This window comes from Vulpes lagopus, chromosome 3 (genome assembly GCF_018345385.1).
Source record: "Vulpes lagopus strain Blue_001 chromosome 3, ASM1834538v1, whole genome shotgun sequence".
In the NCBI taxonomy this organism is placed as follows: Eukaryota; Metazoa; Chordata; class Mammalia; order Carnivora; family Canidae; genus Vulpes; species Vulpes lagopus.
The window spans coordinates 65,102,257-65,117,973 of record NC_054826.1 but is presented as its reverse complement, the minus strand read 5'-3'; the positions used below and the strand labels follow the sequence as shown (position 1 = coordinate 65,117,973).

General features: G+C 38.6%; 2 pseudogenes; both read left to right on the top strand.

The window, feature by feature from the left end:
• Positions 1-2,336: 2,336 nt before the first annotated feature.
• LOC121487736 lies at positions 2,337-2,638 on the top strand (annotated as a pseudogene).
• A 6,911-nt stretch (positions 2,639-9,549) lies between these two features.
• Positions 9,550-9,820, top strand: LOC121487013 (annotated as a pseudogene).
• The last annotated feature ends 5,897 nt before the right edge of the window (positions 9,821-15,717 follow it).

Here is a 15,717-nt window from a genome sequence, read left to right as displayed (position 1 = left end):
AGTTCAAATGTAACCAATTTCAAATAGTTACATTGTTGCACATCAGAGTTTCAGAACTTATTCATCTTGTATAAGTGAAATTTTGTATCCCTTGACAGTATTTCTCCATTTCCCTCTTCATGCAGCCCCAAACCACCACCATTCTCCTTTCTGTTTCAGTTTAATTATTTTAGATTCCACATATAAGTGAAATGAAGCAGTATCTGTCTTTCTGAATCTGGCTCATCTCCCCTAGCTAATATCCTTCAAGTTCATCCATATTGTTGCAAACGGCAAGATTTTCTTCTTTTTTTAAGGCTGAATATTGTTTCATTGTCTATATATACACCATCTTTATCCATTCATCCATCGATGAACATTTACGTTGTTTCCATATCTTGGATATCATGAATAATGCTGAAATGAATACAGGTATGAAAATTCCACTTAAGTACCAAAAAATATTTATCATAATTAGACTATAGAGGTTCTCAGCTTCTCTCAATTTTTTTTTTAACTCGCATGCTACGCATGGAGCCCAGTGTATGACTTGAACTCATGATGGTGAGATTAAGACCTGAGCTAAGATCAAGAATCAGACACTTAAAAAAAAAAAAAAAAAAGAATCACTTAACCAACTGAGCCACCCAAGCGCTCCAACTTCTCTAAATTTTTGTATGGTTTCTTAGAATTATATTATTTTTGAAGAATAAATAAATTTGAGAAAGAAAATCTTAACTTTTAGGAGGCTCTAAGTGATACTTAGACAAATCAATGTATGTGGAAAATAACTTGAATTAGAACAATGATTACAGGGGGGATCCCTGGGTGGCTCAGCGGTTTGGCACCTGCCTTCGGTCTTGGAGACCTGGGATCAAGTCCCGCATCGGGCTCCCTGCATGGAGCCTGCTTCTCCTTCTGCCTGTGTCTCTGCCTCTCTCTTTTTCTGTGTCTCTCATGAATAAATAAAATCTTTATATATATATATAAAAAAAAACCAATGAGTACAAGTAATCGTAAAATTGTTCACAATGTTTAGGATTAAGTTTCAGAAGCATTGTGAAAGGTTTATTGTAAGATATAAAATATATATTTAAAAGCATGTAAATTTATATCTTCAATCACTTGAGTTTTACATTCATTGTATTTATTTGCTTCAAAGAGAAATATTTCTTCTTCCAAATCACAAAATAGCCTCCCAAGGAGAACTTTGCATATTTGTTTTTATTACTCTTAAGTCTTCTTCTTCTTTTTTTTTTAAGATTTTATTTAAAAAAGATTTAAAAATCAGGGCAGGTGGTGTTAAACCACTGCACCACTGGGGCTGCCCTTCTTTTCTTTTCTTTTTTTTTTTTTTTTTAAGATTTTATTTACTTATTCATAGAGACAGAGAGAGGCAGAGGCACAGGGAGAAGGAGGCATCATACAGAGAGCCTGACATGGGACTCAAGGATCACGCCCCTGGGCTGCAGGTGGTGTTAAACCACTGCACCACTGGGGCTGCCCTTCTTTTCCTTTTTTTTTTTTTTTTTTTTAAATTTTTATTTATTTATGATAGTCACAGAGAGAGAGAGAGAGAGGCAGAGACACAGGCGGAGGGAGAAGCAGGCTCCATGCACCGGGAGCCTGATGTGGGATTCGATCCTGGGTCTCCAGGATCGCGCCCTGGGCCAAAGGCAGGCACCAAACCGCTGCGCCACCCAGGGATCCCTCTTTTCCTTTTTTTTAAGTAGGCTCCATACCCAGTGTGGAGATCAATGCAGGGCTTGAACTCATGGCCTAAGATCAGGAGTTGGATGCTTAACCAACTGAGCTACATAGGTGCCTCTGCCACTCTTAAGTCCATCCAAATTCTGAGACCTAAAAGTACTTCAGACAAGCCTATAGAATTCACTAAAATGAGTTAACTTTATATACTTCTTTCTTTATAACTTTATACACTTCTTTATTTATATTAATAATTACTAATATAATTAGTAATATTAGGGAAGTAACTATTGTTCTTTCAATAGGAAAATGATTGTCAGTACTACCAAAGTCTTTGTAACAGGTACAATGATTCAGAACTTGATCTGTGGGAATAGGAATGAAGTAATAGTTGAGACATTTTAAAATTATAAATAGGGTAAAACCAATGGAATATAATAATATGCCAAAGCTACTGTATTACAATAGGGAAGTACAAGTAAAAACAAATAGCCTAGTGCAGAAATAGTCTATTATACATTGGAGTTTAAATTGTAATGTGGGGGGTGTTGTGCTGTGGGAAAGAGAGATGGATTTGTAAACCCCAGAGCAAAGATCTGCATACCTGAGGCCGCTGCTATGTGGAGACCCTGGGTGAAGCCACCGTCACCATGTCTGACCCAGAGGGAAAACCTTCAACTGAGGACTTGGGGGATAAGAAGGAAGGAGAATACATTAAACTCAAAATCATTGGACAGGATAGCAGTGAGATTTACTTCAAAGTGAAAATGACAACACATCTCAAGAAACTCAAAGAATCATACTAAGACAGGGAGTTCCAATGAATTCACTCAGGTTTCTCTTTGAAGGTCAGAGAATTGCTGATAATCACACTCCAAAAGAACTGGGAATGGAGGAAGAAGATGTGATTGAAGTTTATCAGGAACAAACAGGAGGTCTTTCAATGATGTAGATATTCTTTTTATTTTTTATTTTTTTCTTTACCCTCAATCCTTTTTTATTTTTAAAAACAGTTCTTTTGGGGATCCCCAGGTGGCTCAGCGGTTTGGCGCCTGCCTTCGGTCCAGGCATGATCCTGGAGTCCCGGGATCGAGTCCCACATCAGGCTCCCTGCATGGGGCTTGCTTCTCCCTCTGCCTCTCTCTGTGTGTGTCTATCATGAATAAATAAATAAAATCTTTAAAAAAAAAAAAAACAGTTCTTTTGTAATGCGGTGTTCAAAATGGAATGGAAAAAAAAGGAAAAAATGGAAAAAAAAATGAAGAAAAAGACGAAAAAAAGAACAACAACAACAAAAAACAAAATGGAATTGAAAACTGGCACCCCATCTCTTTAAAACATCTGGTAATTTGAATTCTAGTGCCCATTATTCATTATCACTTGTTTTCATTGCGATGATTTATGGTGATCAAACCTCAGCCCCCTTCATATTGCCCTTTCCTTTTTAAAAATTACATATGTGCACAGAGAGGCCACCTTTTCCAGGACTGTGAATTTTCAGGCTTGTGATAAATAAGATCAACCAATATAAGTGCTCATGATGACTTTCCAGTTGGCCCTGAAGTTCTAGCATGTGATTATTTCACTACTGGACTATGACTTTCAGTGGGAGATGGAAGTTTTTCAGAGAACTGAACTGTGGGAAATGACCTTTCCTTAACTTGAAGCTTCTTTTAAAATTTGAGGATCTGGACCAAAAGAAGAGAAATATCAGGCTGGAGTCAAGAAGACAGAGATGGTGAGAGTAAATGACTAAGTCCAAAGATGGCTTCACTGAAGAGAAAGCATTTTAAGATAAAAGTCTTGTCAGAAGATCCCAGGAAAGTTCTAATTTTCATTAGCAGTTAATAAAGTTATTCATGCAAAAGTGTATTCAACAGAACACTGCTCTTTTTTATTTTATTTGTACTTTTTGGCCTGAGATATGGGTTTTAAATGGACATTGTACCAGCTTCATTAAATAAACAAAATATTTGTAAAAACCATAAAATAAACAAACAAACAAACAAATAAATAAATTATAATGTGGGGAGCAGGGTGCCTGGGTGGTGCAGTTGGTTAAGCATCCCACTGGGTTTTGGCTCAGGGTTTCAGCTGAAGTTGTGATCTCAGGGTTGTGAGATCAAGCCCTGAGTTGGGTTCCATATCCAGTGTGAGTCTACTTGGGATTCTCTCTCCCTCTGCCCCTCCTGCTTGGGCTCTCTTTCTCTCACTCTCAATAAATCAAGTAAATCTTAAAAAAAAAAAAAGTGTAATATTGTATTTCACAAGTCAGTCAAGAAAGTAAGAACCATTCCAAAACAGTTATCTATTGGGATGCTTAGGTGGCTCAGCAGTTGAGTGTCTGCCTTTGGCTCAGGGTGTTATCCAGAGTCCCGGGATTGAGTCCTGCATTAAGCTCCCTGCAGGGAGCCTGCTTCTCCCTCTGCCTGAGTCTCTTCTTTTCTCTGTCTCTCATGAATAAATAAATAAAATCTTTTTTAAAAATGGTTATCAATCTATCTACTTATTTAAGATTTTATTTTTAAGTAATCTCTACACCCAGCATGGGGCTTGAATTCAACAACTCTGAGATGAAGAGTAGCATGCTCCAGCAACTGACCCAGCCAGGTACCCCCAGAATGGTTATCAATTTAGAAAAAATAGGTTAAGGGGCACCTGGATGGCTCAGTGAGTTAAGCATCTGACTTAGGCTTAGACCATGATCTCAGAGTCCTGGCATCAAGCCGCATGTCAGGCTCTATGGTCAGTATGGAGTCTGCTCCTGCCTCTCTCTCTCTCTCTTTCTCTCTCTCCCTCCCCCCTACTGTCCTTCCCTCTGTTTGTCTTCTCTCTCTTTCTCTCAAATAAATAAATAAAAACTTTAAAAAAGAAAAATTATTTTAGACCATCTTCTTTTTGAAAAAACTTTTGAGAGAGAGAGAGAAAAAAAAAAAAAAAAAACCATGTTAGAGAGTACAAGTGGTTGAGAGGAAGAGACAGCTGCCCATCCAGCAGAGAGCCTGATGGGCTTAATTCCGGACCCTGGGCTCATGACTTGAGCTGAAGGCAGCTGCTTAAGCAACTGCACCACCCAGGTGCCCCTAGCCCATCATCTTATCTTCTCATCAAAATAAATTTCAGATGAATTAAAGACTAGGTATAAAATATTAAACAATGGAAAAATCAGAAGAAAATAGATCAGAATATGTAATAAGCTTCTGGGTGATGATTATTTTATATTCTTGGCAGCAATTTTTTTTTAAATCAAAGGAAAAATGATTTTGTTTTAAGGCAACAAAAATGGAAAAAAAAAAAAAAGTAACCAAAATGAATAGGCAACAAGAGAATGGGAAACTGTCTGCAAAAACTACCAAATTTAAGGGACTGTTATCTTTCTTATATAAAGAAATTCATACAAATTGATACAAGCACATTAAACCTCAAAGAAATGTGTAGTAAAGACGTAATATTAGTGAGCAAAATGAAAAAAATATTGTTTCAATAGTAATCAAAGAAATGCAAACTAATAAAGTATCCATTTTCACTTAGGAACACAGTAAAGGGATCCCTGGGTGGCACAGTGGTTTAGCGCCTGCCTTTGGCCCAGGGTGCGATCCTGGAGACCCAGGATCGAATCCCACGTCGGGCTCCCGGTGCATGGAGCCTGCTTCTCCCTCTGCCTATGTCTCTGCCTCTCTCTCTCTCTCTCTCTGTGACTATCATAAATAAATAAAAATTAAAAAAAAAAAAAAGGAACACAGTAAATATTTTGAACAATGATATTGAATAAGTCAGGGCACAAGGAACAGGTACTTTCATACATCACTAAAGTCTTGATAAACCCATAAACCATCAAAATGTTCCTCTTCTTTTACTCAGTAGCTGTACATCCTCACATCCATAAATACATCTGGGGAAATAAGACTAATGCTCAAACCAAGTGATTCTGCTAAATATGAAGTCTTACTGTCTTATGCAAAACAACTTTGCGAAAACATTATGAATAAAAAAGATTGAGCTTTGAACAAAAAGCCAGTGGGGGAGACTGGGAAATGAAGAATGAATATATTTAAGGAATAGAAAAAAAGAACAGTGGGATGCCTGGGTGGGTGAGCGGTTTAGCGACTGCCTTTGGCCCAGGGCGTGATCCTGGAGTCCCGGGATTGAGTCCCACATCGGGCTCCCTGCATGGAGCCTGCTTCTCCCTCCTCCTGTGTCTCTGCCTCTCTCTCTCTCTCTATGTCTATCATAAATAAATAAATAAATAAAATAAATCTTTAAAAAGAAAAAAGAACACTTTTGGAACTGTTTAGAATCAGTCAAGTAGAAAAATTCAAGGAGGGGCAGCCGGGGTGGCCCAGCCTTTAGCGCCGCCTTCAACCCAGGGCCTGATCCTGGAGACCCGGGATCAAGTCCCACGTCGGGCTCCCTGCGTGGAGCCTGCTCCTCCCTCTGCCTGTGTCTCTGCCTCTCTCTCTCTCTGTCTCTCATGAATAAATAAATAAAATCTTTAAAAATAAATAAATAAAATAAATAAAATAAAAAATATATCATTTAAAAAAATTTCAAGGAAAATTGGGGTTCAAAGACGTATTTTTCAGTCTTTGTCATTTCCATGTTTCTGGTTTTATTTTTTTGCCACATTTGTAATTAATATACATATTAGTATTCCTGCTTCTCTTGAAAAATGAATCACTAAATGCTGTGAGCTTTTTCATTGTTGTCTGTTATATACACACACACATATAAAACACCTTTTCCCTCCTAAACTGTCTCCCTCACTCTGTTACCCTCAATAACCCAGTTATATTACATTCCTTGGGTTCCAGCTTCATTTTTTGTAAAATAAAAATGACAAAACTAAACTGCTGTTTTTCTAGCTGTCTCACAGGAATAATTAGATAGTGTCTTTAGTATCCTTGAGGTTTTCTTTTTTATCAGGCCTAACAATAAGCTATAAGATTCTTAATACAAGAAAGTTTCACAGATAGGCAGTCACTACTCACGACATTGACTAGTCTCCATTTTCTCCTCATCCCTTGTAATATCAGATATACAAATAACCCATCCAAAGCTGTTAATCTCCTCTGTTAACAGTTTATAATTTGCTCCAGGTTTATTCTATTAAGGCATTGATTGACCTTAGATGCTAATCTTTTCCAGCAATTCCTAGTTTAGTCAATCATGAAGGCCTGTCTTTCTCTGTTTGGAATCTCCTTGCTTCTGCCTCCTTCTGCAATTTCCTCAGTCCCCAACCCTCCCTCACCAGAACAGGGAAAACCTCTTGTGTAACCATAATACAATACTCTGTGTGCAGTGCCTGTACCTGTGTGTATTTACAAGGTATGTAACAGTTTGCTGATCCCCTATCATTCATTGCCCTCAAAGCTGGCATAACTAAATTTCCACTTATTGATTTAACCAGCTCTGGGACAGGAAAAGGGTGGGGAGATCCATTATTTGTAGCTTTTGCCAATTTCTGTATTGTAAATACTCATACCATGGCCAATTTGAAGCTCCTGTCATAGCATCACTGAACAGAGATGCACAGTAGCACACCATTATACAGTATTTCTGTCATACAGATACAGCACAAAACACGAATTCAAGGGCACAGAAAATGGTAAAATGTAGGAAAATAATTAGGAAGTGATGAATTTTAAGTACTTTTACCTGTATTTTTAATTACCAGCTATAAGTGTATATAACAAGTTTAATAAACAGCTATGTTTAACACCTGGCTTGCAGTATCCCAAAAATTTAGCAGTTGGTTCTTGCTAGCTAGTACAAGGTAGCTGTAGCACATCAATGATTTTTAACCTTGTCCCAGAGTCTAGAATCACACCCTAATTGAATAACTCCAACGAGTCAATCCTGTATTTAGAACAACTCTGATCTCAAATACACAGAAACTAGATTCAGATTAGATTATTGGCATTCACTGAACATTTCCATTGTACTAGGGCCATGGGGACACAAAGAAGGTTAGGACTCCTCCCACATTCTTCCCTATATCAATAAAGAGCATCTCCATTTTCCAGTTTTTCAGGACAAAACTCTTTTTTTTTTTTTTAATAAAGATTTTATTTACTCATGAGACACAGAGAGAGAGAGAGAGAGAGAGGCAGAGACACAGGCAGAGGGAGAAGCAGGCTCCATGCAGGGAGCCCAACATGGGACTCGTTCCCAGATCTCCAGGATCACGCCCTGGACTGAAGGCAGGAGCTAAACCGCTGAGCCACCGGGCTGCCCAGGACAAAACTCTTGGTGTCATCTTTGACACCCATCTTTCTCTCCCCTCTTATTTCAAGTCCATTAACATATCCTGAGGGCTCCGCCTTCAGAATATATCCCTATCCCAATCACATCTCACTTCTGCACAAGAGCCTGTTCGAGCTTCTATCCTTTCTTCCCTAGATTATTGGAATAGCATCCTAAATGCTCTTGCTTCCATATCTGGCTCCTTATGGTCTAATTTCAAAACAATAGTCAGATACATCCTTTTAAACTATAAATCATGTGTGCTTTTTCTCTGCTCACTACTCTCTGACAGTTTCTCATCTCACTCAAAGTAAAGCCAGAAGCCTTGCAATTATCTTCTGGGCCTAACATATTTGGTGTGTCTCTCTCTTACTTCTCTAACATCATCTCCTACTCTTCCCCCTTTCCTCACTCGGTTCCAACTGTGATGGCTTCCTTACTTTCCCTCAAATGTGCTGGGCAGGATCCTGCCTCAATTCTTTGCATTTGGGCGGCCCCGGTGGCTTAGCGGTTTAGCGCTGCCTTCAGCCCAGGGTGCGATCCTGGAGACCCGGGATGGAGTCCCAGGTCGGGCTCCCAGGATGGAGCCTGCTTCTCTCTCTCTCTCTCTCTCTCTCTCTCTCTAATAAATAAATAAACAATATTAAAAAAATATTTGCATTTGCTTTATTCACTGCCTGGATCACTCTTCCCTAGGTATCTGCATGACTCTCTGCTTCCCTCTTGTCTAGCCTGTTTTTGCCTATGCCTACTTCTCAGTGAGGCTTTCTCTATCACTGTTTAAAATTGCAACTCCTTGGGATGCCTGGGTGGCTCAGCGGTTGAACGTCTGCCTTTGGCCCAGGGTGTGATCCTAGAGTCCCGGGATCAAGTCCCACATCGGGCTCCCTGGATGGAGCCTGCTTCTCCCTCTGCCTGTGTCTCTCTGCCTCTCTCTGTATGTCTTTCATGAATTAATAAATAAAATCTTAAAAAAAAAAGTAAAATAAAATTGCAACTCTTCTTCCCATGCCCAGAAATTCCTCGCTTAAACTTTCCCCATAAACTTATTTCTATTGACAAACTATGTATTTTGCTTGTTTATTGTCTGCCCTGCCCTGACACCCCAACTAGCTACACAAGTGAACTTTGTTCTGTTCACTGCTTATTTCCCAGTGTCTAAAATAGTGTCTAGCACATATAGGTACTTAATATAAACTTACTGAATGAATGAACGATATATCTTCAAAGAGTTTTATAGGTTTTCTATGTGTATCTCTTGTAACCAAAGTAACTGGATTTCTTGCCTTTGGATTCCAGTTTCCTAGTGACCAATCCCCAATACTTGTTGCTAGGCACATGCAGTTCTGACTTGCCTATTGGAATCTCTATCAGTTACCAGCTCAATTCTACATCTTGGGTCTTCCTTACCTGTAAATTTTGGCACATATGTTCCTCTATTCCTTTTACCCTATGAATTGATCTTTCCGTTTCAGATCTGTCTTTGAATTAATACAATTTCATGTCTCAATCTAAGAATTTTTTTCCTTCACTGTCTGAGCTTTGGATCTGTTAGTATTCTAATGTAACAAAGAGATTGTATAACAGCTTTTCCAGGGGTGCCGACCTCCCAATGAGAACATGCTCCTTGAGAAGGATCTTCTCTATCCCTTTCCGGAAGAGAAGAGGAAACATAAGAAGTCCCTGGTGCAGAGCCCTGATTCCTACTTTGTGGCCATGGACTGCCACCAGGATGCTATAAAATCACCACCATCTTTAGCCACTCGCAAAAGGTAGTTTGTATGTTGGCTGTTGCATTGTCCCCTGACAGCCTACAGGTGGAAAAGGAAGGCTTAGAGAAGGATGCCCTTTCAGATGGAAGCAGCATTCAAAGCACCCCAAATCAAGCTGAATGGGAAACAATCCCAATCGACATCTTTTGAATATGAAAAGAGAGAAAAAGAGAGAGATTGTAAAACAAAATACATTACCATCACAATCTTCAAAAATTAAAATGGGCATTGTAAGGATAATCATTCTTTTAACAATTAGGATATACTTATTATCTATCAATGCTCTTATTATCTGCCTGAGATAGGTGAATATCACTATAACATTCTTAGGTTTGACACATGCAAAACCAAGATTAGAAGCTATCTTATCAGGGATCCCTGGGTGGCACAGCGGTTTAGCGCCTGCCTTTGGCCCAGGGCGCTATCCTGGATTCCCGGGATTGAATCCCACATCGGGCTTCCGGTGCATGGAGCTTGCTTCTCCCTCTGCCTGTGTCTCTTGCCTCTCTCTCTCACTGTGTGCCTATCATGAATAAATAAAAAAAAGAAGCTATCTATCAACTATTGTTAGATTTTAAGATCCCTTACTATCTACATACTTTTCTCAGATATTTGACAAAAATCCTGGAATTACTTGGATCAACTGAGTGGTATCCTCATTTTTTAGCTTGTATTTGCTACCTAGACAACATGGCGATAGTACTGAATGAACAAGCTGTCTCTTTCAAGTTAAGATGATTAGGTTGACAATTTGAATTAGAAGATTTGTCAGCAGCCAGCAATCAATCACAAATTTTGTGAAATAATTTTGTTATTTTTTAAAAAGATTTTATTTATTCATGAGAGACACAGAGAGAGACAGAGACATAGGCAGAGGGAGAAGCAGGCTCCATGTAGGAAGCCCAATGTGGGACTCGATCCCAGGACCTCGGGATCACGCCCTAAGCCAAAGGCAGATGCTCAACCACTGAGCCACCCAGGTGTTCCTAATTTTGTTTTCTTAAAGCATATTCTTCATGACCTGTTTTATATCTGCAAAGGTTCTGCAAAGAATAGTAATATCCATAGTAATCTTTTCCAAAAATATTTGATATGGTGCAAACTCAGGGAGCACTAAGTACCTGAAAATGCAAGTTGAAATATAATAAGGACTTTTTCTTTACATAGCAACAGGCTACAGAGATCAAAATATTTTATAGCGTCAATACCATTTCCATTACTGCATTTCTGTGAAGGAACTGGTGGGAAAAGAGAAACAATTTATCATGTCTCTGTGGATGAAGAAACTGAGGTGCCACATTAGACAATTTCTTGCCTGAGACCACAATCATAGACCAATTGCAGAAATAAGACTGCTGCATCTAAGTTGTTAGCTTACAGGGTGGTTTTTCTAAATCTCTCTGCATTGCTAATATAATTGAGATTCCAAGTAATAATAGAAGATGGTCAGGGCAAAGAAATGGTAATGAGCCAGAGCTAGAACTGAAAATAGAGTCTTCTACCTCCTTGTCCATTGATCCTGCCATTATGCTGCAGGACTAAATTACTGAACTTCATCAAAAAGTGGGAACCTAATGCTATTAGAGACAAACCAGCATGAGTTCAGTTAACTTTTCATTGCAAATTGACAGAATAATTCATATTTTGGCTTACCTAAGGGAAATAATATCTCAAGTTGGATTTCTCTTTGGATATTGTCATTTCTTCTGTTTGTTTACTCGTGTGATATAAAAAGGATCTTGGTTGACTGAAACTCATTAGGAGTCAGGAAAAAGACATTATAAGTTAGAAACAATCATCTCTGCTTAAAGAAGGAATGAATCAGCAAGGCTGAAAGCTCAGTTTTTCAGTGGGTTGGCTAGTCCATTGTGTAGCCTAAGTACACAAGTAATGTAACGGGGTCCATTCTAAGCTCTGAGAATAGGCCAGGGGAGAAGAGAGAAAAACAGAAGGTGGGGAGGGTGTGTCATCTTTTGTCCTACATTTAAGACATCTGCTGTTTAAGCTTGTATGAATGAGACCCGTCATAATAGAGAAGTCAAAAAATTTTTCACCAAATAAAGACTCTAAGAAATGCAATACAGTGAGATGAATTCTCATTATATAAGCTGACACACGATACTCTTCTCATGTATTTACATGAGGCCGTGGGCATTTTGCCCTGCTGGAAGGGATAGAAAGCTCATATAGACTTCCTCGATGGTGAAACTTTATATAAATCAGAACGCCAGGAAGGTAGGGGCCAAAGGAACAAAGATCTTATTTTTTCATAATTCTTAGTTTTCTACAACAAATGAGCAGATAAAGAGACATCTTTGGAGTTACTTAGTTTCTCTGGGTGTCTCCCATGTATATAGGAGGCATACATGTTATTAAAAATCTGGGGTTTTTTTCCTGTTAAAAAGAAAGAAAAAAAAAGAAACATATTTAACATAATATTTATGGCTTAAATTAAACTGACCTTTTATAGGGGGCCACTTAACTTCATGTGTATTATTATTATTTTTTTTAACCTTTACAACAACTCAGAGAGGAGAATATTATTTTACAGATCAGGAAGGAAAGGTTGAGTATCTTACCCACACAGATTGCATAGTAGTTACACTTGGGTATAAAATCTAGTTATTGGGACTCCTGGGTGGCTCACCTGGGTGGCTGACTTCAAAGGTGTCTGCGTTTGGATCAGGGCGTGATCCCGGAGTCCAGGATTGACTCCTACTTTGGGTTCCTTTCGGGGAGCCTGTTTCTTCCTCTGCCTATGTCTCTGCCTCTCTTTCTCTATGTCTCTCATGAATGGATTGAAAAAATCCTTAAAAAAATAATAAAATAAAATCTAGTTCTCCAAAACGACTTCCAATACCCTTTCCATTATGTCACAGAAGACTATGGCAATATTTTTATTTTTACCTTTGAGGTAATTTCTAGATAAACTTTTGGCTACTTGATGACTTTTTGAGAAATGTATGTAGGAATATTTGTTTTGCATACCTATTTTTCTTGTATATTTCTTCAGCAAAGTTTAGACATTAGACATCAGATTGTGGCTCTTTTTGTTGCAATAAGGTAGAGATGCACTTCCTCAAAAGTCTGGGTACCATATACATATCTGTTTTGGGTTCACTAAGGGTACTACTACAAGTGAACCTGATGGTTGTAGGCAGAGTCTGAAGTGAGAAGTATGAGTTGACTTGCTGTAAATAAAGGATTTCCTCTACTTTGTAAAACAAGGAGGAGGACACTAATGGATAAACTGAGCTACCAACTTTTGATATTAGCATAGCCTAATGTTAGGTACTAGAAAGCCTTTCAAATGTTAGAGAAAAAGCAAACAAGTATTATTTTCAATTTACTTACTCCCTAGAATGGTTATAATTACTAGCATTTGCTGACTACCACTAATTTACAAGTTGTTACACTAAACATAGATCCTAATGCAACCTCTACCTGTGGAATATTGTCTTAGTGATATCAAAATCATTAATGATTAATTCCTATGAAACTACATCAAGAGAACTTCAGGTAAAACCTCTTCCTTCTGTAACTAATCATTCAATAAAATTTTGAGTTTATTACACACCAAGCTCAGTGTTAGGCACTATGGTGCCTTCTCCATAGTGAAAGATCAATATTGTTCAATAATGATTCAATAATGATTGAGTGAAGGAAATAGAAAAAAGTCAAATACATGGTATTCACCCAAAAAGTGCTAATCACCTAGGATATTGAAACATACCAAAGAAATTAATGTACCAATGGAATTATTTTAAAAACACAAAATCTCTTTTACAGTGCTATTTTTATCATGATAGTGTCACTCTAAGGCCTCAGAGTGATTACTTTTGAGTTAATAGTATAAGATACTATAGGATTTCCTCTGAGATCTTTATGATATACTGAAGTGGTCTATTATAGGGGAGGTCATTTGGAGAAACAAGTGTGTCATAGAAGGTATCCTGGATTCAAATCTTGGCTCCACCACTTCAGCCAGGAGATCTTTGGCAAGTAATCTCTCAATATCATATTTTTCTCATCTGAAAAATGGGGGCTTGTATAGTATTTTCCTCAAAGGGATATTGTGAGGATTAAGCAAGATGTTGTAATATAATGTTTATTACAGCATCCAGCATTACACTTTGTTGTTAGCTAATACTCAGTATTTTTTAAAGATTTTATTTATTTGAGAACAAGAGAGTGAGAGTGAGCAAGAGAGAGCACAAGCTGGGGGAGGGGTGGAGAGAGGGATAGGTAGGCTCCCCGCTAAAGCAGGACTCCATCCCAGGACCCCAGCATCACAACCTGAGCCCAAAGACAGACACTTAACCAACCCAGCCACCCAGGAGACCCACTAGTACTCAATATTATCATTAACAGTATTTTTTTTCTTTCTTTCAGATTTTAGAAAAATACTTTAAAATCTAGATTTAATTAACCTCCTTATGACCTTGTCAAAGGTTCTGTTTCCATATTTTGCCTCCCAGATAGTCCACTTACAAATGAGAAACCTGCGTGCTTACCTGTGTTATATTATATCATTGATGGTCAACGCAGTGAGTAAAGAATAGGGTTAGCATAACTAAGAACCTATGACTATGTAAACTCTAGGAAGCAGTTTTCCGTGAAGAGGTGTGGTCTAGTGAGACATAGATAAGCACGAATCAGACAGACCCAGCTTGACTCAGCTCTGCACACTGTACTTAGCCTCTTTGAATGATGTCTTAGTTGTGTGCTTTGGGGAAATTACCTAAATTCTTTTGGCCATTGTATTTCTCATCTGTAAAGTTGGAAAAGTAATATCTAACTCCATGAGTTGTTTGTGATGACTGACTATACAGAGAAAGAGCTCAGTAAATTCATTGAGGGCTGTGGCCAGGCATTATGAAGGTTAGTTCCCTTTTTTCTGTGGCTATTTTGGGAAATGAGTAGCAATGGCAGGGATGGCAGGGAGGGTAGCCTCTCAGTGACATTATGATGCATGTGATTTGCACAAGTCTATATCACAAATGGTTGTTCAGTGTTCCAACTGGGCCAGTAAAAGTAGAAATCTAGTCTGTGTTCCATTCTCCAATGGAAGACACTGGAGACTTTTATCTGTAAAAAAGAAAGGGTCTCTTTTTTTGGGATGCCTGGATGGTTCAATGGTTGAGGGTCTGCCTTTGGCTCAGGGCCTGATCTCAGGGTCCTGGGATCGAGTCCCACATTGAGCTCCCTGCAGGGAGCCTGCTTCTCCCTCTGCCTATGTCTCTGCTTCTCTCTGTGTGTCTCTCATGAATAAATAAATAAAATCTAAAAAAAGGGGGGGGTCTCTTTTTTTGAATTTGTATAAAAGTGCTCCATTTTCTACCCCATTTCTATACCACTTTCTGACTTTCATTTCTTGTCACCTCTTCAGGTGCTCAATGATTTCATATGGCCATGACCTATCCCTGTAGGTTCCACTATGACCTGTCTCACCTCTCTCAGGTCATCTTATGCCATTCAGTTCTGCCATGAAAATTCAAATCTCTCCAGAGTCCTACTCCTTCAGGATTCTTCTATGAGATGAGTGCTAATTGCATGAACTAATTCAAGCTAAGGGATTGATGAGAACTTCCTTTAGTTATATTGTCCATTGGCATTTTAACAAAGGTTTCAGTGTTTCAACCCGAAGGAGTGAACGCTGAGAGAGTTTGAAGTATGAAGGCAAAGGTCATGTAGAGAGTGAAATAGGGGACTTTTCAGCACAGCATATAGTAGCTGCCGAATCTGCTAATGTATAAAACTAGAGGTGGCATTGAATGCGAACCAGGAAGTAGAAGCTGTGTGCATTTAATGAACAAGCTTCCCAATCTCACATTAGCTGGTCCATTTAAAGAGTCAATAAGAACTTTGGACCCTATACCTCTGAAAAGAGAGAATGTGGAAGGGGCAAATTTTGTAGTATAATGAAAAGAAAATTGCCTCAGTGTTAGGAAACTTGGATTATAGCTCTGCCTCTACCACTAAATAGCTTTGTGAGGGGCACCTGGCTGGCTCAGTC